Source organism: Cavia porcellus, unplaced genomic scaffold (assembly GCF_034190915.1).
Source record: "Cavia porcellus strain 051 isolate PalLab524CR breed Dunkin Hartley unplaced genomic scaffold, mCavPor4.1 scaffold_16, whole genome shotgun sequence".
Lineage (NCBI taxonomy): Eukaryota > Metazoa > Chordata > Mammalia > Rodentia > Caviidae > Cavia > Cavia porcellus.
In genome coordinates, this window is record NW_026947499.1 from 62,141,834 (window position 1) to 62,167,678 (window position 25,845).

A 25,845-nucleotide genomic window follows, 5' to 3' on the forward strand; every position below is an offset into this window, starting at 1 on the left:
GTCAGAAGAGGTGAGTCACTGGCAGTGTGAACTGAAAGGGTTTATTTTTATCTCAGGCTTCTCCCTCTCTCTTTATCTTTCTGATTTCTGACTGCCAGGAGTTGAAGATTGTTCTTTCACCATGCAGCAGTCCATTTCTGCTTTGGAGCCAGTCAATTGTGGACTGAAAATGTGAGGCAAAATAGACCCACTCTTTCTTTAAGTAAAAGGTGTCGAGTTATGTAATACATACACTTTGGCATTGAGAGTGGAGTTATTTTTGTGACTGTACTGGACCATTTGGTTTGGAAGCCTTTGGTAATGTCTCTGTGAGGAATTTAGAGAAGCGTGGAGAAGCAGGCTGCAAAAGTCCAAGATTTCTGTAAGCAGATCTTGATGCGTGATTCTGGGCAGAGCTCACATGATCAAAATGTTGGTAGGAATATGACCAGTACATGCCAGTCTGATGAGGTTTCACTTGGGAACATGTACTATTATTGGGAAGCAGGTTGAAGGTCCTGGGTGTTAAACCCTGGTAAAAGGTTGTCTACATTTTGTCCATGTCCTATGATTTTGCTAGAAACTGACATTAAGAGTAGTGATCTAACTACTCTGTTAGAGGAAATTTCAAGACAGCCCATTTTTTCAGGCTGTGGCAAGCAACTTACTGGTTGTTTTTACTTAACTCTGCAATGAAAATTGAGAGTAAAAGGGAAATATGAACAGTTTGCAATTTGATTGAAAATGAAGTGGTTGCAAAGTGGGGACCATGGAGAGGATGATTGGTGAAAAGATTAGCAGTATACAAGAATCCAGGGCTTTGCATCAGGACAATAGGAGAGATGATTTTAAGTCATCTCAGGAATCAAGAGCCTATCATCTGTAAACACGAGAGTATAATACTATAAATATTTCAATTGAGAAAAGAGTCCTGGAGATGCGTAGAGCTTCAGACACATGTAGGAAGCTGATTTCAGCCATCTAGTCTACAGCTAGGTCCAAGAAGGCCTGGTTGCTGTGCAAGCTGATGGCTGACCTTGGCATTGTCTAAATGAAACTGGTTTTTCAGACATGCAAAATGCAAGAATTATGAGGTCACAGAACCTTTTATACTAATTTCAGAAAAACGCCTCTGAGCCCAGGAAAACGTGTGAGACGGCATCTCAAAACCTGCCAGAAGACCCTAAGAAGAAAATGTGAAGCTGTGAAAGTGAAGCCAAAGGTGCAGTGAAGACCCCAGGAAGCTGGAGATTTCCTTAAGGAGTGGAAATTTTGTTCTGTGTCATTATATGTTGATTTATACAGCACCTCATAACTACAAGTTTGCTTTGAATTTCAGAGAAAACTAAACCTGGACTTTTAGTAATGCTGGAAATACTAAGGCTTTGGTGACTCCTAGAAATGAACAAAATACATTTTATATTGTGAAATGAACATGCACCTTTTGGGAACCAAGTGTGGAATGTTATAGTTTATATTTAAAGTTTCCTTTCAAAGCTTTGAGTATTTAGCAGTGTGACATTTGAATGGTGGTAATGTACTCATTAGTTTATGACCCACTGATGAGTTCATAACTGAAAGTGCTGTGGGGAGGGGGGCCTGGTCAGAGAAACTGGACACCGGAGGGGTAACCTGGACAGATCTTTTTATGTCCTTGGCATTTTCCTTCCTCTTTCTGTCCTAATTTTTGGCTTTGTCGTGACCTTCCACTATGCTCTTTCTTCCATGGAGTCACCCAATCATGGACTGAATCTGTAAACCAAAGTAGATCTGTCCTTTTTAAAATCATGGGTGTTATTTATTTGAACCCCCCTAAAAATAGAAACGTCAGTAGTATGTATCAGAGAATCAAAATAATAAAATTAAAATTGAGATGTGTACTGAACTTTTAATAAAATTATATTGCTGTTTTGAATAAAGATATTTTGCCCTTGATTTTCTAAACAATCATGTGTTCCTTTCAATGATGTTCATCTTATCTCTTTAACAGTTAAATGCAGAAACAATAATTTAAAGAGAAATCATCCCACAAAGGTGAGAATGAAATACCATTGTCCTTTGAAATTCATGCCATGTGCTTGCACACAGTCAAGTTCCTTAGTGGCATAGTATCTCTATGGAACTTACACACTTTTGATTACCTCTAGATTTATTTATGATACTAATACAGTATAAAGGTTGTATAAGTAATCATTACACTGTGCTGTTTAGGGAATAATGGCAAAGGAAAAGTCTACACAGATGACATCTTTGGCTGAAAATATTTTATCTGAAACTAAATTCACAGATATGGCATCCATGCACATGGAAAGCTAATCATATTTTTTAGAAGTGTCCGCACTGCTCCAAATTGAGAACTTGTGTATAAACTCAAGTATGAAATCTGTGTATTGTACTTAAAGGGTAACGGTTAAACCTACATTGTTGGGTGCAAAGCAGGTCCAGCACTTATCTCATCCCTCACCAAGGATGTAGAGGTTCTTCATAACAACTCTAAGTAGAAAAGTCTGTATCAATTTACTGAAGCTTTTGTCTAAAACTATTTTCATGTTTGAAATGTCAGTAATTTTAGCACAGTATGTTAAATTGATGCAACATTGGGTTAATTTTATTTTCTCAGTAGTAAATGGTCATTCCTGAAGAGCCACTTTGGGAGGACAGGCACTAAAGGCTTGTTATGATGAGCCTGGGGAATAAGAGCTAAGGCCCTGTGGAGCTGTCACTCAGCATGTGTTCATCAAAGTGAGGGCAACAGCAGAAACTGCATATGGGAGTCTGGGACAGAGAGATAGGAAATGGGGGACTGGCCAGATAGGGATACTTCCTGGGAAACAAGCAGCACAGGTATTTAAAAGATTTATGTAAGTTTTGCTGTAGAAAATGTAATGAGAGTCTTTTTCTTATAGAATCTCTAGGAAAATATGCTTCTCTTTTTAAATGCATGGAATCAAATCTGATTGCATCCTGTTTTGAAATGTAAAGCTCATCTTCAAGGTAGGAGTAGAAAAAGAAGAAAAGCTGTGTACTAGTGCTGGTTGTAGCTGCTAACTTACAAAAGTCTCTATTGAAGGCTAAGTTTTCCACTTCACTTAAATGAGGAACCTTAGATATTATGATTTTGCAGAGTTTATGGAGATAAAGTGGTAATATACAAACTAATTAGAGGGGCCTTTATGAAAATAGCTTTTGTACTTACTTTATTATCACAAATAATTTTGTTTTCTTGCTTTCATTCAAGCCTTTAAAGGAACAGGCTTTGTGTTCCTTATTTCTGTAAATTCATAATAATTTTATGTATTCTGGCTCTAACTTCTAGAATGTTGAGATACATTGTATTTTCATTTTGTGAAACAAAGTTTAATAGTCCTAATTCAGTCATTAAGAGTTTTTCCTTATATTTTTTCTATTTGTGACACACTTAAACATTTATTCATCTAGACAATGAGATACTTCATAACTCTAGAAATGATAATAAATACATTTTCTAGTCATAAACAGTCCCTTGTGCCTTTGATAAAATGTGCTTCACTGAAGAAGTGTGGTAAACCTCATTTTGCAGAAAGTACAAAAGTGAAGATATAGTAAGTAAATATAATAATATACGGAATTTAAACTCCAGAAAAGACTAGAGAACATTGGCTGTAACTGGAGGGATATATGGAAACCACAGGTTCCAAAGGTTACTAAGATGAGTAACAGTAAACATGAAAATTTTATGATGGGCAAGCAGGTGATGTTCAGTTGAAACACATGCTATTCCGCTCCTGTTATGGTTTATCAGTGCATGTGCTTGATATTGACATTCTTTGAATATCACTCCTGACAACTGAAATAATCTAAAGGGCAAGGAAAGTTTCATAATAAAGGAGAGAGGACTTAATTAAACCACTAGAGTGCCGGAGCAGGTGATTGATTAGTACAAGAGGTGAAGGGATGTCCTTTCATGACACCCTCTGGGTCAATCACCTCAGCACTAGGGAAAGCAGAGTGAAGAAAATAAAACTTGAGTGATGGGAAAATGATGAATTTGTTTAAAAATTCCTCTTTTTTGTAAGCAGATAAATAAGATAGGCAAGGTCCTCCAGCTGATGGTGATAGAGGGAGGAAGTATTAGAGGCTTGAGGAAGGAGCAGAGGGCTGCAGAGGAAGCAGGATCTTCAGGAACAACCCAGTTTCTGTTATCAAAAGAAGCAAACTTCAAAGGAGCAGAGGACTGCATGCAAAATCTTGCAAGGACAAACTTGATTTACCAAAGAGCGGTGGAAAAGTTTAGGACAGTGCTTTCAATACAAGGTGAATATTAGATCATTGGAAGGTTAAGAAATATACCAGGGTCTGTGTCATACATAGAATTAATTTAATCTCAAATCTTGCAGTTGGACTCAAGCAGTAGGTATTTCCAAAAGCTCTTCACATGATTTCAACACAAAATAGGGAAGGCCTGGATGAGGAGCTAGAAGTTGGCATGAGACCTTGGATAGACTGGGAGATGGCAGGAAAGGAAGTGGTGGTTTCCAGGACCCTTGACAAAAAGGGGTTTACAGTGGTAGGCTTGAATTATGATAGCGTGTTCTTACAATATCTTCATTCAAATTCACATATGTCTAGGTTTTAAATCACAGATTTGCAAGCATTTAGGTCTCCTTTCACAGGTTTCCATTAGTTAAGTAAAGGAAATTAAGATGGGAAATTTGGAGTCATATATTATCTCTGATAAATATGTTTCCTTCAAAATGCAGTATGTCATTGGTGGTACTTGATAACATGAACTGTTTTGCTAGTATTTTTATTCTTAAAAAACAATAGAACATGTTATCAAGTTGAGGACAACATGTGTGATTCATTTAGTTCTCATTTCTTCTTCATTGTAACTTAAATGTCTATATGACAGCAACTTACTCTTCAAATAAAATAATGTCTGTTATAAAATTAGATTTCCATGGCTTTTTGGGGATTGAATCATCAACTTATTTGAGTCCCTGAAGTTGTGATTTATGGCAGAAGTAGCAACACCCAAGTCTTCCCAAGTTGAAAGTCAAGAGGGAAAAAATCAAAAGACTATGACCTGAACTCTGTGACTCCCCAGCGTCTTTCTCAGTTTCCAGGAGTTAAACTATGTTTGTTGTGATTGTTTAGTTTTTCTTTGTATTTTAAGAAAAGTTAATCTCTTCTATCTTTTGCTCCCTTCTTCTCTCTTCTCTTATTTCTGCTCTTTCCTCCCACCTGCCTTGATTGTTTAGTCATCTTATTTCCTTCTTCCTGTGTATTTCTCTTTTTGCTTGTTTTTCTCCTTTTGTTCACCTATTCTCGGACAATTCATCCCAGGTGAGTCATAGGACTTCTAGCACTATACAGAGATACATCTCTCCTAGCCTACTAGGAATCCCTCCACTCCATAATCTTTGTGACAGTAGCGGTTTCGCTTGCATCTGTGTCTTTCCTGGAGTTCAGTTATGACACAGAGCCTACTCAACATAAAAATGAGTTATGTAAGGAAGAGAATGAATGTTCACCTTGACTTTCCTCTGGAAGGAGTCTACAGAAAGGATAATGATATTCTCTCCCCAGAAAACCAATATTTTCTTTATCCAAAGATTTTCACTTTCATGTTTTTTAGCTTCATCTGAATTTTTAGAGGTAGTTTTGCAATATGGACCTGATACCTACAGCGAGCACAGAGTTCATTCCACCCCTTCTAGATGTGCATTAGCTTTTATCACAATGAAACCCTCTTTTGGAAAATGGCTTTGTCTATTATGCTAGTTGGCAGCCTCATACTCAAAACAAATTAATGCTACTCTTAACAGAGAGAGTAATATTTTTCACTTTGAATCAGACACATCCTCCTCATTAGAGATTGGTCACAAGTGATTGTAATTCCTTATAAGAGTAAAAGGAAGGTAGCAATAAATGTGAGGCGTGGTTTCACAGAAGTCTGAAGTAGTGCATTTCTTCCCTGTATTTAGACAGGCCCACTTTCTAAACACCTACATTAAAAGCAGCTACAAGTAAAAATCAAATATAGACAAATAAAGCTTTCTTCTCTTGAAACTAAATTTTCTGGGATGGATGAGACCCAAGTCCCAGGTCTCTTCAGTGAGATCAAGGAACAAGCCATAAGGCTCTTGCCATTAACATTCATGCTGGGCTTGTGCTTTGATATTTGAGCCCAGATCCTCATGGATTTGTGGACATAGCCAAGGAGAAATAGCTAGTATCAGTCAGATGCTTCTGGGAATAAAGTGCTACATATTACAAGTTAAGCAGAAATGCATGTCTCATCATCCTTGAAGTATTTTACTAAAGTATAAAGTTAGGAAACATAGAAGAGGTATGATTTTAAACTTGAAAGAATTTCAACAAATCCTCTACCATAGTAATAGGATTTATCTTTCCTGGACCAAAAAGTATATACTGAAAAAATTATACTTCTTTTGGTGATGAGGAAAACATTTAAGGATCAAGAATATCATAATAACATGCTTTTTGGCCAAAATTTTATTATTGATGTTTGGGGATAGAACAATAAACTCCTATAATCACAAAAAAATGACAGCAATGTACTTTGATTAAGCTTTCACAATTGAGAGTTGTAACAATAATGGACAAATTTTTGAAAACCAAACACTACATGATTATTAAAGTTAATTTATGCTTAATTTATCTCTGTCTAGTGCTAAAACATAACACCCTATGTATAAGGAAAATTTGAACAAAATCACTACCATCTGTGTTTAATGTTTAATTGAGGGAATCATATATTTAATACATAAATCATGTATTCTTTATTGTTTAATTTTTAAAGGGGTGCTTTCTACTTTATATTTAATTCCAGTTTACAGCCTCAAAGATTACTTATAATGAATTTTTCCTTTAATGTACTCTTCAGAATTGTACATTTGCAATATCTCATGAAATTATGCACAATAATACTACTCAGCATTTATATGAAGCTTTTCTTCCCCAACATACATTGTACACATTAAGAAATTCATCATCTCAACATTCTTATGAAGAAGGTAAATATTATTATCTCCATTTCATAGACAGTGAAATTGAAAAAGACAAGTCATCTAAAGGCATAATTAGAGGGGGATTTTAGCATTGTATGTATAGTAAGGTTAGGAAATATTTATATCTCATTTTAAAATTTGCAAAATTGAGAGAACATTACATTGTTATCTTGAAAATGATGTATTTATTTCCTGTGCTTGCTTCAAATGCCCACATATATTCTCTAAATATGGTATGAAATGTTTAAAATGTTTAAGTGTTTAAAATGAATTGTCTCATTGTTCCTAATCAAGTTAGAAACTATAACAAAAAAAAAAAAAAGATTACTCACCACACTTAGCAGTAATAAGATTGACTTGACTTGTTTATTATGGTTCTCCATTAAGTTGTTAAACATGTTTTTCTTTACATGTTTTTGTGAGATATTTTAAAGAGCTGGTCTATAGAGATTCCTTCAGAATTCAGTCATTCATTTGAATAATGTTAACATGTACAGTGCATTATATCTATTTATATAATCTGCTGTTGTCAATATTATTTAAGGCATGTGAACACAACTGTTTTCCAAGCATATCTGCATATCAAAATGTGTTGCTTCTGTTTGTAGTGATGCTTAATCCATTGTTTGACATTGACATATGAATTTATCTAAGATGTCATGAACCACTGTAATGGTTTTTTTCAGAAACTTGATTCTAGAGACCAAATTAATATTAAATTGCAAGAGATGGTGTTATGGTTTGTGTTCAGATGTCCCCTCCAAGCCTCATGCAATCGTAGGGGAGGCTTCTAGACTTTGTGATTGATTCATGGTCCAATACTTGGATTATGTATGTGAGCACTACAACCACCCTGGAGTGAGTAGCCTACATACAGCATAAGGAACAGAAAGAATCTTCTCTCACACTTCTCCCATTTTGCTCTTGCTGCTTTTGCTCTCTTCTGCTACCATGAACTGTTGCCTTCTGGCATGAGCCATCATGCTTGGAATTATTCAAATATAGACTGAAACCTCCGTAAACTGTATGCTAAATAATTCTTTGCTTTCTTAATTTTGGGTGTCAGGTATTTTGTTCCAGCAATGAGAGAAAAGTAACTAAGACAGAAGATCATCAATTTCCTCCAAATGAAACCCACTGCAGAGATTAGTGAAGGTGATATAAGAGTGCTCTTCATTATAGGAAAAATACCTAACATGAGGTGGAATACATTGAAAAGTAACACGATAGCAACAGGCAGGAAAGTTGTAAATCTGATATTGCCCCCTGGAGTCACCTTGCCAAATTAAGGCAAGGGAGATGGGTTGTTTTCCGAAACCAAGCAATCATAGAATGCCAACAACCCCTGTGTTAGTAGCATCATCTGCATAAGGCAGATTCCATTAGCCAGAGGGAGATTTCCATAGAAGAAATCAACACTGTAAAATTGCTAGCTAATACTCCTGATTCATAAGAGGGACCTGGGTGACATGTGATACCATCCAATAAATAAAGATGAGAAGTAGTTTGACCTGATTTTCTAACCCAGCCAAAGAAGCGTGGGTGGTAGTAGTGGTCTCACCATACCTGTTGCCAAAGGAGCCAGCTTATAAAGGGGCACTACCATTAAGATGAGAAGAGATGAGATTTGTAGAATGGGTGCTCAGAATGTAAACACCTCTCTCTTTTCAACTCTAGAAAGATACAGTTAATGTGTTGATCAAAGGAACCAGAATGAAGACCTTGGAATCAAAGGACAAAAGTCAGCATAAGTTGTCTACAAAAAGTTGCCTTGAAAAGAAAACCCCGGAAATATACAAGTGGTTTAAATGCAAGGATGCTACAGTATCAAACTCATGGAATGTGATAACAAAAGTGAAATCCTGGGGATGGAAGCATAAATCAATAAATATGGATATTAATGATAATTAAAAATAAACTAGAACAAGTTGGGCAGAAGAGAAACTGATCCTAAAGAATTGTTGTGAAGTCTTTCCAAGTAAATTAACCTATTCTTCTTTAATGTGTCTACAAATTTTGCTAAAAATCCAGTGAATGCTTAAATTTTTTTTTAAAAAATCACAGTAAAAAGCCCACTTCCTTTAATTCCTTCTGAAAATGTTCCTACTTGTTTTGAACACACTTCTGCCATTTTCTTGTGACTTTCAGAAGCAGTTCTGAAAGTTCTCTTTGCTGAGTGCCTTTAATTGTATTGTTGTGACTACCTTGATGTTCTGAGTTAGTACAAAATGTTCACCTTTCATGGTCATTTTCAATTTTGGGAAGAACCAGCAGTCACAAGGTGCCAGACTTGGTGAAAACTTGGATGAGGACATGTTGTATACTTTAACTATGTAGTCTTTCCATTCAATGGCACTTGGCAGCTACATCACTGGGTTTTTTAATCACATTTCTTAAAGATTTTTGAAAAAGCCTTACGTACTACTTCAGAAAGTGGCAAAAATGATGGAATACCTGATTGAAAAATGAGGGGGCAGTATTTTGAGGTTGGTTAATGGCAATGTGTCTTCTCCTGTAATTTTTTCTTTAATTTAAACATTCACCTTATATTTTGATACAATTGCACCTCCTAGGTTGTGTGATGTGGAGTAAGAGCACAAGGAAATGGCAGTATACTTAATAAAGCCCTTTTATACTTTTTGAATATTTACTCAAGCTTAAATTTTCCCATCTAATATGTATATTAGGGAAATAAGAAGGATAATTTTAAACATGATGATGAATGAGCTACACAGACTGAAATTAACACTGAGAATCATCTGACTGTACGTGTGAACATTCTCCATTTTTCATCAGGAAGTTCATGAATATGATCTAGATGCTCCAGTAAATAACACCAAAGAGCTTTATTTCTTAATCTTCTAACAGAAACAAACTATTCACATTTCACTATTAATGCTTCTGCAATTTTCAAACAGAATATTGACCATGAGCCCAACAGGCAAATTTCTACATTTGACTTGAAAAAGCTAGACCTCTTAAATTGCTTTGCCAGAGTATATACTATGATGTTTAGTACAAAGAAAGCAATTGCTCAGAGAAATTTTCTTGGCATAAAAAGTTATTTCCATTGGACCAGTTACAGGCTCTTACAGGGCTCACAAAATTTAGTATTCCAATCACTAGTTCCCATTAAATGGATACCTGTTTTATTCAGTGCAACAAACCTCTGAGTTGACGATGACTCTTTGTAAGTAGAAACTTAAAATTTCATCTGTAACATAAAATATGAGTGGGTGTTACAAAAGCATTTGTTCTCTGTGATGAGGTGGCCCTGGGAGAGTTCACTGCCCACAGGATCTTTTATCTGTGAGTCTTAGTTCCTGGCAAGGGCAATTTCAGAATTATCCTGATTAGATACAGGGTGTGAAATGAACAGGTGTTAGTGAGATGTTAGTGGACTAGTACCATTGTGGTTCAAATTCCTGGCACCTTATGTTAACATAGCAATGAATAAAAATTATTAATTTAATTCTAGTCTAGTTTATTATTATTCTCAGACATAAAAAGTTTAAGTGTTAAGTAAATCATTGCCCTGCCTGCTTTATTATGGGTGAGGACAAGGGATACTTCTGGAGCAGGAATAAGGACAAAGGAGTTAGACTGCTTCTGTGAGATTAGCAACAAGAGGCCTGAAAGACAAATTACTGAGCTCACTGATGACCGTTAATTCTTCGGTCATAACACAAACAAAAATTACAGTCTTTAAAATCTCTTCCATCATCCTGATTCTAGTATGTTATGTTTTTTCTTGATAATGTGGAAATAAAACAATGTAAATGTGAGTAGATACTGTAGAGACAAAAGCAACATTGTTGTGGGTCTTCAGACATAGCCATAACATTCATATCTAAACCTATGCTGTTAGGACCTCTAACTTGTTCAAAATATGTGAGATCTAAAGTATTGTTAGAGCTTTATATTTAAGAAAAATACCCACATAACTAATCTCACATACTGACACATCATTATTTCAAGTGTGCATTTTGACATCTACAGTATCACTTATTTGTGTATGAGACAATGAAAGCTATAATTATATGTTAGAAAATCACTAAAAATTCTCCAGAGATGAGCTTATGTTTTATTTTAGAACATAACAACTTTTCAACTAACCGAGAAGTAGTTTTTTTTTTTTTTAACTTTTATTTGAAAGATAGAAAACTTCAACTTCTGTGGCTTAGACATAAAGTCTCTTTATTGGTTTCCATGACTGAGAAATTCAAATGTTGGGTATATTTTATCTGAGGCTGGCTTTAGGATTTCAGATTATTTCAGGGTCTTGATAATTTTCTCATTGTTGGGACAAAATATTCAACATCCACAAATTAAAGGAGGCAAGATTTATTTGGCTCACACTGTGTAGTTTTCAGTCCATCAATGACTCGCTCCAAGGCAGAGCAGCATGGCAGAGGAATATCACAGAGGAAAAGTAACTCAAGCACAGCAGGCAAGAAGCAGTGAGATATCCTTCCTTTCCTTTTTATGACATCTAGGCTAGGAGGGTATTTGGTTGGTGCCACCTATTCCCAAAGTGGGTCTTCTCTTTTCCTACATCCATATCCACACTCAGAATTATGCTAAATCAATAGGGGAACTAGTCCAGCATTACAGACCCATGAGCAGTCACCTCTCAGAGTCCCCATCCATGAGCCCATGAGACTGTAGGGGATAAATCCAGATGCAAGCTGTAACAATCAGCAAGGCCCTCTGTAACTTTTCTAGGCAGATGACTACCTAGAACTTCAACCATAAATCCTTCTAGATTCAAAACAATGAACAAGATAAAAGTGTTTGCTCTCCAACATTTCTCAAAAAAAAAAAAAAAAAAAAAAAAAAAACACCTCACTGCTTCGCATTGTCTTTGAGTTTATCAGAGGAACATTTTTAGGTTCATCAATGTAGCTAAGTAACAGGGCATCTCTGGAATGATGGTGAAGTCTTACCTGAAGTGCACAGGGCCAAAAATCTGGACAAGGGTGATTCAACAGTCAGAAATTCCATGGAACTGTGCTATAAGCTACAAGTAAGTTGTGTATAAGGTCAAAGTATTAACTTATTATATTATCACAGTATGGCCTTTTCCCCATTCCTTTATTTCAAATTTAGAATTATTCTTTTTCTTTCCTTTATAAATCTGACAAAATAACAAAAATTATCTAATCATATGTACCAAACTGCAGTGATATCATAACAGGGCAGGGTACTGATGCAACTAGCAAAACAAAATCATCTTTGAAAGTTAGATATTTGTTGCCCTTTAGAGAAGCTTCTCCAAACTTCTTTCTGAGAACATAGCCAACACCTCCTCCTCTTCCTAGTACAAAGGAAGTGACAGAATATGCAGATGCTTGCCCCAGGAGACCTGGGTCCTGGCTTCCTTTCCACAGGAAAGAGGAGGATGAACTGAAGATGCCTGAAAATGATAAAGCAAACATTGACATCAACCTTATCTCTGTGTGGACTCTCTCCTTGCTCTTTCTACTATAAAGACCTTTGCCCACTTGTATACAGTGAGGTGTTTGATAACTTGAGACAAATGGTGGCTTCCCCCTCTTTGGAGCTAGCTTTGAATAAACTTTTTTTGCCTTTTTACCAAAATATATGAACTCCTTCCATCTAGTCATTGGTAAGCAAAGGAAGCTAAGCATATGAACCTAAACAACTGGTGACATTGATGCCAGCAATGAATTAACGCAGTGGTTTTAGCATTTTGCAGTCTCCCTCCCCACCCACTTTTTTGTACCAGAAATTGAACTCATAATCTCATGCTTGTTAGGCAGGCATTGTGCCACTGAACTATATCCCTGGTCCCTGCAATTTCTTTAAAGTACATACTTGCTTGGAATCCAGACTGATAAAACCTGACCTTTCATGTATAAAGTAGAATTCGTGGGGATCCTCTGTCTCAGCTTTCTTCTCAAACTATCTTATAGTAAATACTAGAATTTGGCTAAGGTATGGATTTATGCAGGAATTTCTATCTGAGTCTTCTCAAGCTATGTGTCTTACAGTAAACCCAAGAATCCTTCAGATGACCGCTGGCTTCCACACACAGGTTAGCATGCTACAGGTGATATTATTACTCCAACTGGTCTTCTGTAAAAGATAAATGGCAGACTTTACAAGAAAAGCATGTACTGAATCGGAAAGGAAAATATGGACTACAATAATTTAATGTACCCCACAATAACAAAGACTTTCTAACACCACTGTGAGCTTTATAGGTTCATTTGGCTGTGGGCTAATGGCTTAAACTGTAGGCATCAGAAGTAAAACATTTTATCTATTTCCTTATTTTATCCTCTGTTGTCTTAGTGTCAGTTTCTTTGTGAAATAATATCTGAGTCCTGAAGTTCTTTGAGCTGTAATCTGCTGCTACTGTACAGCAGCCTAGAGGGTGCACTTATAAAGCACACATTTCAGACCAGTGTTAGCGAAAATGGTCTGTTTCTGTGTGTAACATAGACAAGCGGTGGTCAACTTGGAACGCTCAGTTGAACTGAGTCAGAGTGTGCTGGGTGTGGAAGGCCTACCTGAGGACTGTTGCCAGCAGCATGAAAGGAGAGCTAGAGGGAAACATGGTGCTATTGATTGTCCTGGAGAAACTTGTCATGCTGGCTTTCCTGATATGAACTTAGCTGTTCTCACCACTGGAGGCGCTCGGGACCTCACTGCTGCTGAGGATGGCTGTGATTGTTTTGGGGACTCTGGTCCTTACTCTGAGTATCACTCCTTGATTCTGGTGTACATCAATCTGCCTGCTGGCACAGATCCTTCATCCCACTGGTGCAGATTTTCTAGCTGCCACCACTGACCTTTGGACCTTCTCAGCGAAGACCCTCGATACAGACTTTCATGAAATATTGTTGTGAGTTCTAGGCCTCCCCTTGGACTCCTGGGGCTCTAGGTCTTCACTGTCATGGACTCTAGGTCTTCAACAGGACTCTTGCAGGACATTGCTATGGAATCCAGGCCCTCAGCTGGATTCTTTGTTTCTCTAAGTGTGCACAGCTCTCTCACATGCACTTCTTTGCATTTGATTCTTTGGGTGAATATTATAAAATAACTTTATAAATTACGTATCCTGTATTATATCTTTTCTCTTGCACACCTTCAAGGTAAGTCCTCAGAATGTCTTTGTAGGAACATTGATGCAGTAACTTCACTTTATGAGACAAGAGAGATGCAGGAGGAGAGCTACAACAGAGCCTGCCTAACCTAAAACAGCAGGATTCAGAGCCAAGCATTGTATCCACAGAGTCCCTATTCTTTACCTAACACTTTGTTTTACTGTCATATCCATCTCAGTCCTTCCCTTCATCCTCCCTTCTATTCCCTTAATGTCACATTCTTTCCTGCTGAATGCCATAGGTTTTACCTTCTTCTCTACTGAAGGCAACTACTGGCTTTAAGTTATAAACTGCAATGTTAAATAAGGTTTGACATTATTTAGGATAGAGGTGTGATTGCGAGATGACTGACATCTACATCCCTCATCTTTTATCAAATGTATTGTTATTTTTGATTGACTCATAATATATATATATATATTTATATTGTCTAATGATCGTATTGGAGTAATTAGCATATTTGTCACCTTAAATATATATTATTTCTTTGTGTGGAGAACAGTCAAAATCCAATCTTATACCTATGTTGAAATATATAATAAGTTATTGTTAACTATGCTCACTGTACTACTCTGCAATAGAATAGCAAATCTTATCCCAACTCACTTTACCATTGGGTTTGTTGCCAATCTCTTCCTCCTTAGCTTTCTCAGTCTTCAGTAATCATTATTTTCATCTTTTATGATGTCTTGAGTCTGAAGACCATGGATGAGCAGAGTATTTAGAGTAGCAAAGTGGAATAAGCCTTCTGATATTACATACCTTGCTATTTCACTCTTCTGGAACTCTAACTATGAGCCATTCTTGTGTTTATACCAATTTAGTGTGTGCTTTCCACAATTTTATTTGTTAATATGCATAATTATCACACAACCTTTCTAAAAGTCTGGAAAGATTGGATTCCTCAACACATACTGGTACTTGCATGCTGGAATTGAGAGCTTAGTAATTCTAATTATAAGCTGCCCTTCCCTTGCCACTCCCACCGTCCTGTCGGAGGCCTCACTTCTCTCATGTGAAACTGGGAGAAGAAATAGGAAGCAGGGAGCACAGGGCAGTGGCTGGCACTATTCCCTGGAGACCAGTGACTTGCCATGCATCTCCTGGTTGCTATGGTGGAGGTATACCATTGGATTTATACTCTGCATGGACTGTATATGTAGTCCTGCTTTATTCCTGCACTTTTGATACTAAGGACCCTGTCAGAGGGGCCAGTATGGTACCTTTTCCCTACATTTGGAACAAACTTTCAAATTCTCCTTTAGGTGGGGCCTCAATTCACTTGGCCACTTGGAAAAATCCTCACACTTAGTAAAAACTGGCTTTACTTGTTCACTGTGAATACCAAGGATTGATATTGGGTTTGCATAAAAGAGAAAGCAAATCTATACTTTACTTGAAATGGTTATATGTTTTCCTGTCAAATTCAATTTTATTAATTCTTAAAGCCATAAAAGCTACTTGTATTCGATGAATGTTAAACATAGCAAAAATGTGCTACTGTTCAGAGGGAAATGGCATTTCATTTAGGCTTGCTAGAATCTGTCTATTCTAGCATACACAATGAAAAGTCATCCGTAGTTTATTAAGTTGACTTAATCTTTCATTTTTTAGGGTGAAAGAAAAAAGTGATAAAGATGATCTACCTTCAACTGCATTTCAATACTATTGCACATGGATAAACCCATGCTTAAATATGACTATAGAAAGTCACTAAAATGCCTTTTTTTTCAAGTGGGGACTCACAAGCTTGCCTTTTAAAGACAACTCAGTTGTCCTGAGCCCACTGTGTCCACGGGCTTTGGTGGTAACTGGAAGGTTCTCTGGTTTGACTCTGCTCTGTCATGTATCCCTCTGTATTTTCTGCTCACACTGGTCTTGTGTTGTCCTTTGTGGCACAGAGTCAGATTTTCCCCCTTCTCACTTCACAGTTATATCTCCTTCCATTCTGTGCCTGTGAGGTTGAGCCTTGCTCACCTGCTTGCCTGTTTGCCTTGACTCAAGGTAATGAGGAATGCATAACATTTTAAACCTGCATTCTTCTTGGAAAATGACCTGAAGGAAGATTCCCTGAACTAAATAATCTGCAGGAACATGCAGGAAATAGAATATATTTCCTAAATGAGGTCAGACACTCATAGGTAAGATTAAATGAAGAATTTACTTACTGAATATGAATAACTGGAATATGAAGAAAAGGTGAGGTGCCATAGTTGCCATGCAAATTAACTTAGAAATTGTTTTTGCTTTGTATTCTGCCCAGATTATGCCAAAGCCTTCAATAAAGAACAGGAACAAAGCTTGAATCACAGCACAATGCAGAAAAGTGTGTGGTCTTTTTCCTTAGAGGAAAACCAGTGTGGACTTGCTGAGGGTCAACTCTTCAAGTTGTACCAGCTATCCCAAAGGATTCTGTTACCTTTCCTGCACTTAATTCTTGTTCTGTGTGTTGTACCACATGGTACTGATGGGAAAAACTTACTCCTCCCGGTTTCCTGAGGCTTTTCTTATTCTGTAGCTTACCTGTTTAAAAAAATAGTAGAAAGGGAGGTCACAATGCCTAACTCTTTCTTGATGCTTTTCCTAATGCCTGGGGTTTACTGATGGCAGGTGGAAGCATGCCAATGGAGAAAGCACACACTATATTATATGTTTCTTCCAGATTCTGTGTGAAATCATTTAGTACTGAAAATTCTTTTCCTCAATTATGGTTTCTTTTTACTAGTTCACCAGATCTCTGACTTCCCAACATTTTGTTCTCACAAGAACACTCTATTATTTACAACACATCCTTATCACCTTTTGAATTCCTTTTTTAGACACATCTTGCCCTTGGGATGACATTGAAAGATAAATGCCCTGCTTAGTCAATACGCTTACTGTATATTGACTTACCTATGAGTTGTCTGACCTCATTTAAGAACATGTTCTATTTCCTGCATGTTCCCCTGAGTTCAGGGAATATTCCTTCAGGTTTTCACGTATGGTGTAGCTGTGTCTGTGCCAAGCCTGGCCTGAGGATCCAAAGAATAAGTAAAGCATTCAAAGAGTTTGCCATTTATTTTAGGTAGATAAAATGAGACTTATGAGCTAATTAGAAAACCACTAAGAATTTAACTATGAGGAAAAAGGCAGTAGAATATGCCTGAGAAACAAAAAGCATCAGTATATTTGGAGTCCTTTAAAAATATTCATAATGAAGGTAAGACATAGTCTGAGACCTGAAAGAATGAAAAAAAATTGATAAGAAGCTAGAAGAGTGTATTTCAGAAAGTGGGGGCTGGTGTAGACAAAGGTTCCATTATGGAGATAATCCCTGAGATTAGTGAGGGTCTAATGTGTGTTAGTGAGCATGGGAATAAATATTGATGACTCTAGAGTATCCTTGATCATAAGGAGTTTGAACTACAGTGGCATATGGTTTAACACACCAATTACCTGATAAAGAACTATGAAAATAGTGGCACTCAAAGTGCAGTTCAAAGACCAGTCACCTCAGAGTTTGTGCTGTCCTCCTTCAGAAACTGCAATCCCAAAGCATGTACAGAACAGCTCCACCATTCCATACCACTGCCATTTCTATGTGGGTTGAATTTTACAGAAGTGCACATGTGAAGGTCAGTTTTACTGCATGCTGTGAAACACTCACACACAGAAATAAAACACACACTATTGCATCTACAAAAGCAGAATATTTCTGGCCTATGTATCATATGCATAAAATCAGTATCTTTTGTATTAACCCCAAATATCTCCATTTCTTAAAAACTCTTCCAAAGTTAGAAGATTTCATCTACCTAAACACTCTTCTCTCCCTGTCCTGTTTAATCAAAGTATAATTTCATCACTATTTTCATTTTTAGGTTTATTCCTTCTTCTTTTGTCTCATCTCCTCTTCCTCCTCCTCCCTTCTTCTTCTCCTCGTCCTTCTTCCCCTTCTCCTTTGGTTAGTGATTAAACTCTAAATAGTATGTAGCTTTCTTCCATTTCTATTTCTTGTTGTATCAACAATAAGTGATATTTTTTACTGAACAATGCTGAAATGAGAAAATAGCCTTCCCATGCTTCCTTCCAGCACAGTTCTGCATTTTGAACTTTTGAAACGTATTCTATTTTGACATTGTCAAGTTTGAAGACATGTGCATTTCTTTCTGTAAACAAACTTCATTTGTATATGATTCCAGAAGCTAAAATTTTACATTCCACATTTTATCATAGTGTGTAATTTTATTTACTAAAAACAAAAACAAAATGCAACACTTGCTACATGTCACTGGACCTTATTATCAGGAATACTTATATTTTATGTATTTTTGTCTCATTATTGCTTTTTAAAAACCTTGTTTGACCTTTAATGTATATCAGATATTGCAGATGGAATTTAAGGGTAAACTGAATGACAGTCTCTGCCTTGATGGAACTCACATTCTGATGAGGACTTGAAAAGTATCAATAAATGAATATAGATTTTGCTAACATGTAGTGGCTCATGTTATGAGAAAGATACATAGAGTGACCAAGAAAGGTCCCCTGAAGAAAAGACCCTTAAGTAGTGAGCACTGAGCGTATTGGTATCTAGAATAGACAGAAAGCAAGGGCAAAGATTCTGAGGCAAGAGATGCTTGTCACAGTCAATTAACCTTGAGAAAGACTTTTTGGTTGGAATAAAGTGAGAAAGAAGAATGATAAATGAAATTGACTTGTGTGTCAGCTAGGAGAGAGACCACTTGAGAACTTACAGCCAATAAATGGATTTTTGCTCCATGTATGATGGGAAACCATTGTGTATTGAGCAAACAAGTAACACTTCAGTTAATGTGTTAAAAGGCAGCTCAGGATGTTATATTTAAAATAATTGGCAGGAGTTGAGAGCAGAGAGAACTTAAGAAGCCTCGGTACTAGTCAAGGCATTAGATGATGAAAGCTTATAGTAGAGCAATCGTGTTGAAAAATACAGTGAGTTTTGGAACCTAACCTGTCTTCCTGGGGTGGCACCACTTTGGAAGACCTCCTTTCAGAAGAGATTGGGCTTGTGGAGCTACTGCTTTGCTATCTGGCATCCAAGACTCTCTGTACTTTGGATTCATGCTTCTTTCTTGGACTTCAGTGGATTTTTTGTTTGTTTGTTTGTTTTTTGTTTGCTGCTCCATTGAAAATATATATGAGAAGAGCTGTCAGATTTAGTGTCACTCAGATTTATTGTGCTGTCACATGTGTTTAATAATTGGTCCTGGTATAAATTTCAAGAATTAAAGTAATTTTCTTAGGTTTTTTTAGTGTATCTTTTCAGTGTGTCACAACATTTTATATTGCTTGGTATGCTAGTTCATTTTCTGTTATTATAAGGAAATACAAGACCAGGCAGAAGTTGTTTATTTAGCTCATGGTTCTGCGAGTTCAAGGGAATGGCACTGGAATCAATGTTGCTTTGCTGAGGAGCACATTGTGTGAGGCATCAGAATGGAGAAAGTGAGTGGGAGGGAGGGATCACATTATAAGGAAGGAACAGGAATGGCTCAGAGGCCAGGTTCCGGTGTTTATAAAAATTCTCTTTAAAAAGAACTAACTCATGGGTCAAAGGAGAACTCTTATTCCATTCTGGAGCTGCCCGATGACCTCCCATCAAGTGCTGCCTTTAAGGCTCTCCCACTTCACGTTGCCACCCTGAATTTGGATCACTGAAAAAAGAATCCTTGGAGTACAAATCATATCCAAAAGGTAACATTTATTCTTGACAACTTTTCTTTCCCTACTGTCCAAAGATCATTTATTCTCTAACATGATTAGCTTCATTTTCATGATATATTTCTGGTAATGTGTCTTTGTTCATCCATACTGATGGGTAGTTGAGAGCCTTTTAATTTGAAAGCTTCTCACTACATTTTGGGAACTTTTCATTCTTCTAATGATTCCCACTTCACATCTTCTATAACTCTTGTTTTGAAACTCCATGTATTTCAATATAAGAACATTTTTGATACTCTTAAACTTAACCCCTCCTTGGCCATTGTTCCATGACTGAAAATGATCAATTATAGCTTTCTTTGAATAGATTCATCTATCTATATATTTGATATTGGCTTACTATTATCGCTAGCAAATTACTTAAACATAGCATGAACAACACAAATTTACTGCTTTATAGTTCTGAAGGCCAGCATAGGTCTCATCAGATTACAATCACACAGGTATTGGCAGATTGCTATTGCTTCTGTAGAATCTACAAGAATGAAAGTTTCCTTGCTTTGTTCAGCTTCTAGAGCTCTTTGTTTTCATTGTTAGTCAAATGGAACAAACTTTCCAGCATCTTCAAAGTCAAAAATGTTCTAATACTCTTCCCAAAGTCAAGGAACTTTGCTTTACAAGCGCATATGATGAGATAAGCCCAATAGTGTTTTCATTTCAAGATCTGTAATTTTAAACCTATGTTGAAAGTATTATTTTCCATGTAAGGTAATGCATTAATACATTTCTTAGACTGAAATGAGGGATTATAGTGGGTCATTGTTTTCCTCATTTAAACATTCTAATGATCTACTTGTTATGGTTTAGATTAAGAAAGTTCCCCAAAGGCCTCATGTACTCAAAAGTAGGGCTTTTACAGGGTAATTGAATCATGGGGCCATAAAGCTGATTTGCTGTTAAGAAGCAAGGTATGGTCAGATGAGGCAGGGCCACAGATTGTGATCAGGAAAGTTATATCTCCTTCCATTGCTCTTTCCATATGCCTTTACTTTCCTGATAGCCATAATGTAAGCATCTTTCTTCCTCCAGAGCCCTCTTCCATCACCCTACCACCTTGGAGTCAGCCAACCATGTACTAAAACCTCTAAAAATCAGGACCTCAAATAAACCTCTCCTCTTTAAATTGTGAGTGTTGTGTATAGTGTGTCAGTGATGAGGAGAGACTAAAACATTCCCCTTCCTATTCTCTTGAAGACTATTGGCATGTATGCTATTTCACATTACTTTATAAACATTTTACTATGATTCTGAGTGGGAGAGTGCATCAATGTACAAGTGTAGCTTAGTGTTTTTGTGTCAGAAGCCTTTTCCTGAGATTTGCTTTGGAAAACCACTGTCCTCATAGATACAAAAGTGATGCAGTATGACTGTGTCAGCTTTCTATTGCTGTGGAAAAATATCTGAGACAAACAAAAAAGGAAGGGTTTATTTTGGCTCATGGTTTCAGAGGTTTCAGTCCATAACCACCTACGCCATTGCTTTCGGGCCCGTGGTAAGGCAGAAACATCAAGGGAGAAAGGTGTGGTAGAGGGAAACTGCACACTGGTGGTAGCCAGCAAGCAGAGGGGGAAAGAGCTTGTTCTAGAAGAGCTGCCTGACTCCTTCTCCCTCTTTGGTTGTATCTAAGGTCTCAGACCATTTGCATAGTTCCACCCATATTCAGGGTGAATATTCCTTCTCAGTTTGCTTACAGGCCAAAAGTCCTGTGAAACACCCTCTTAGACATACAGAAAATTGTTCTTTACTAATTTCCTGTTTCTTGATGAAATGAAGTTGACAAGCAATACTGAATATTCCAAAGACTTATTTTTTTATTCTTAAAATGTATTTTCTATTTTTGTAATTGGCTAACATCTGCATTATGCTTTATAATGTTCTCTGGATTTTAATTTGTTGTAAAAGGAGTTCTTTTATTTAAACAACTTAACTGTAATTAGTTCATGAGACTGAGTCTTATGAAAGGTAAAGTTTTAAACTTAAGTTATTAAAACTTAAGTTATTAAACTTAAGTTTTCTTTTATATCTTTTGTATTTTAAAGTATTCTGTACATGTTTGAATGTTAGCACACTTTTCCTCATATTTGTGTTTGTGTCTGTGAGTTTGTATATTTCTACAGGAAGTTTATATGTTAAAGTATTATCAAGCCATGCATGATGGTCCACAGTTCGTAATCTCAGCAGCTGGAAGGCTGGGCAATGGAATAGATCATGAGTTTGAAACTAGTTTGCTACAAAGTCAAAACAACAAACGAAAGATAAAGATATAGAAAAAGAAGAGGTGAGAAAGAAGGAGAAGAGGAGAGGGGGAGAGAAAAAGGAAGACAAAACAGAGAGGGGAAAAGGGAGAGAGGAATAATCTTTCAATTATTTGCTGCAAAGAGAATATTTTTTTAAAATAACTTTTTAAATTTAGGAAGAAATAGAGATTTGTAAGAAAATATTTACTCTCATCTAACAGTTTAAATGTTGAAAAGATTTTATTGCATTTTCTAATTGGGAACAATGTATTTTGTGGTATTCAATGAATATTTGAAGTACTGTACTATTCTTATTAGAAAAATTTATTTTTCAAACTGAATTCCGTAGAACTCTAAATTTCTGTGTGATGTTAGTAACTCTTGGGAAAAAGTGCATTCTGTGGGCAAATAATTTGGGGGGATATTTAATTGTATCACATTTTTTCCCTCAATATCTTAGAAGTATATTAAGAAAAACTGCACAGCAAAACTTTTAAAACTTGGTTAAATTCAAGTATTTTGAAATGTTTGATCATGTAACCATTTTAAACTTAAGTAGCTTCTAGTAGCTCTCATGATGCTATTTACCAGCAAAAATGCCGCTATGGTCTGTATCTCTAATCATTTTGTTCTGTTTTGATTTTGTCACATACAAGTACAAGTCACCAAACATTATAGTTGAGAGGAGTTGAGTGTTGACTTAAAGGCATGTGACCGGGCATCCTGCCCTCCTTCCCTGGTTCTGCTAGCTGGCACTTTGAGGTAATATCAGTTTACAGGGATATGGAGAGAGTGTTTAGATTGTATCTCTGCAGGTTTTCTGAAATTGTTCTGTGGCCAGCAGCACACTTTTCCTATCCATTCTGGTTTTTTTTTTTTTCTTTAAACTAATGCTCAGTGCAGCAAAACACAAAATGCTTCCTTCCTTCCTTAACTCTCATGTGTAGGCACAGGTTCACTTAGCTCAGGCTGATACCAGCCTTCCGTTTCCAACTGACTTTGGAAAAGGACTCAGAATAAGTTTATTGGGCATTTTTTCCCGTTACTCCTTGTTTCAGAAAAATAAGGAGATTTTCAAAAATATGAAAGTCTTAACAAGAAAAGTTAATGTCATTGTGGCCTACTTATTTAACATTAAGGGCTGTAACTTTAGTGCAAATCTTACAGAAACCACATGCAGACAAGGTATCACTGTTAGCTAAATGTACCAAAATATCACAATATCCACCATATAGAAACAAACTTATTGCTTAAAAGAGTTATAGTTATTGTTTATACTTCATTATGGAACTTTGTTAAGAGAAGATTTTGAGATTTAGTCAACAATATTCTCACAAGTCAGCAAATTTTTGTAGAGCTCTTACGGTACTGTTAATAAAAGTTGATGCTATTATGTTTGGCATAATTTAACAATAATTAGGGGTTAATTCAATACTAAAATGTGTTCACTCTTGGCTGCCCTTGAAAAGAGTTGAATTCCCAGCACTCTATCTATTTCTCTGAATATTCCAAGGGCCAACAGATCTTTGTGGAAGGTAATGATTATTCTTCAGAGGAAACATCTATTAATAAATGGACCAAAGAAAGAAAAGTTTCTCCATAGAACTCATATGAATATTTCGTACTCCTGCTAGTCTTTATTCTGAATCTGTTGTCCTAGATCTTATATCCACAAGAAGGAAACGAAAGGATATCTCCTGGTACGGTCATAGACTAAAAGACAGCTCCTCAATCTGAAAAACCTACATTACTTATCTCAACCCAAAGACCAAATTGATGTCTCAGATGCATCTTTAAAATGTCTAGATTTATCCACAATGGCTTTGTTCTATGTAATGCTGACAGACATAACATTTCTATGGACAGATAAGTTTCTTTAAAGAATTGAGGTTTAGAATTTACCCAGTACATTTGCACTGGATTCATCTAGTCCACTGAAATTGCAGATGACAGAGCTGGGTCTCAAACCCCAAACTATATGACTTCACATTTCCTGATGTTAACTACTGTGCTGTGCTGAGAAGGAGCCTCTTTGGCTTGAACTACAATGTCATAGTTAATAATCCTGGAGATTCAGAGTCTTCTCTGATGCTCTGGCATCTCAAATCTCATTTCTGTGGTCGTGAGAGCTGAACTTTCTCAAGGGCAGCCTTTTTTTGTGCTTCATACCAGCATCTCTGCTGTACCTTTTGTATTCCAGGAGCACTGGCTTGCACAGGAGCCCCACCTCCTTCCATTTATTTTCTGTGCTCTCAGGTGCTATTTGACTTGACAGCCATGTCCTCTGTCTTTTTCTCAAGGGATTACAGCTGTGGAACTGCTTTCATATTTCTTTGTCTGTGTATTTTTTTAAGTTATAAAGGATCAAGAAATCTCTCTACCCCTTCTCCTCAATCATCCCCTGGCATTTCTGGTGAAATGTTGGTTGAAAATCATCCTTTGACATTGGTGGTTAGGTAATTGAAATTCATTGAAGCACGTTGAAGTTTTGATTCTAGAGACCTGCTTCTTTGCAGGTTTGTTATTAGGATTTTGACCCCAAATTTCAATTGGTCAAGATAGAATTAGAGGAGAAAGATCCCCTAAACTGTTCTGAACTGTAATGACTACAACCCCTTTCTGTACTTCTGAGATAGGCTATGTATTTTGCACACTTCCTCCTGGTTTACTGTCCTTTAGATGCTTTTTAATGTCCAACTCTCTTGGAAAATATCTTTAGCAAATGCTATTGGAAAGTTAGAGGCAAAGTGCTCACTTTAATATGAGGGTTTATCAAGTATACTTTTTCTTTTGTTCTTTTCTTAAAAATTTTAATCCAGGTAACAATCTCATCACCTTCTTTTCCCTGTTTCTTATGTGATTTTTGCAGGCCTTCATGGTCTTTTTTTTTTTTTTTTGGTCTTTTTTGAGACGAGGTCTCTCGCTATGCAGTTCAGGCTGGCCTTGAGCTCACTTTGTAGTCCAGGCTGGACTCCAACTTGCAACAATCCTCCCATCTCAGCTTCTCAAGTGCTGGGATTACATGCGTGAGCCACCATGCCCGGCTCTAAACCTTCAGGTTAACAGAATGCATTTGTTAAGAAGACAATCATCCTTTTTGTTTATTAGAAATCCGGTTTTTCAAAAACCCTCTTGTGACAAGCGTAAGACTGACATTAGTGGAAAGGAAAAAGTTCAATTCTGAAGTCCCATTTCTTGATTCATTGAATACAGTAGCCATAGAATGAGGCTAGGATTTTGAGGAATATGAAAAAGACATTTCTAATATTTTTGTATCTATTAAAGATCCAAAATAGTAAAAATTTCATTTAAAAAGGCAGTATATAAAAAATTGCAGCATAAATCGATAAATTCATAAAACCTCTGTGATATAAATTAGATATTAGTATTTATTATCTAAATTTTACTTTTTGGCTACAATTGATTCATAAAGATAACTGTAAGTGACATGTAATACAAGGTGATATTTATTTTTTATTCTTTTATTAAAAAATTAAAAGAAGGAAATTAAGATAAAAGAGGGCATAACAACATAATAACACAGGTCAGAACAGAACAATTTAAGCAACGTAGTGTTTCACCACAAGATAACGCGACATAACAGCAGCAACCATAGTGTCTTCCTTTGAAATATTTGAGTATAACTTCATATAATATAGCATCAAACACAGCATTACAGTGTAAAACCATTCAAGAGAATGAAAGTATTACAGGGTATTTAGAACAAACTAACAGAAA

The 25,845-nt window shown here is 36.5% G+C and overlaps 1 pseudogene; it reads left to right on the top strand.

Annotated features, from left to right (window-relative positions):
* The window catches only part of LOC100718442 (phospholipase DDHD2-like), a 51,633-nt pseudogene extending 37,824 nt beyond the window's left edge, over positions 1–13,809 (top strand).
* Positions 13,810–25,845: the final 12,036 nt, after the last annotated feature.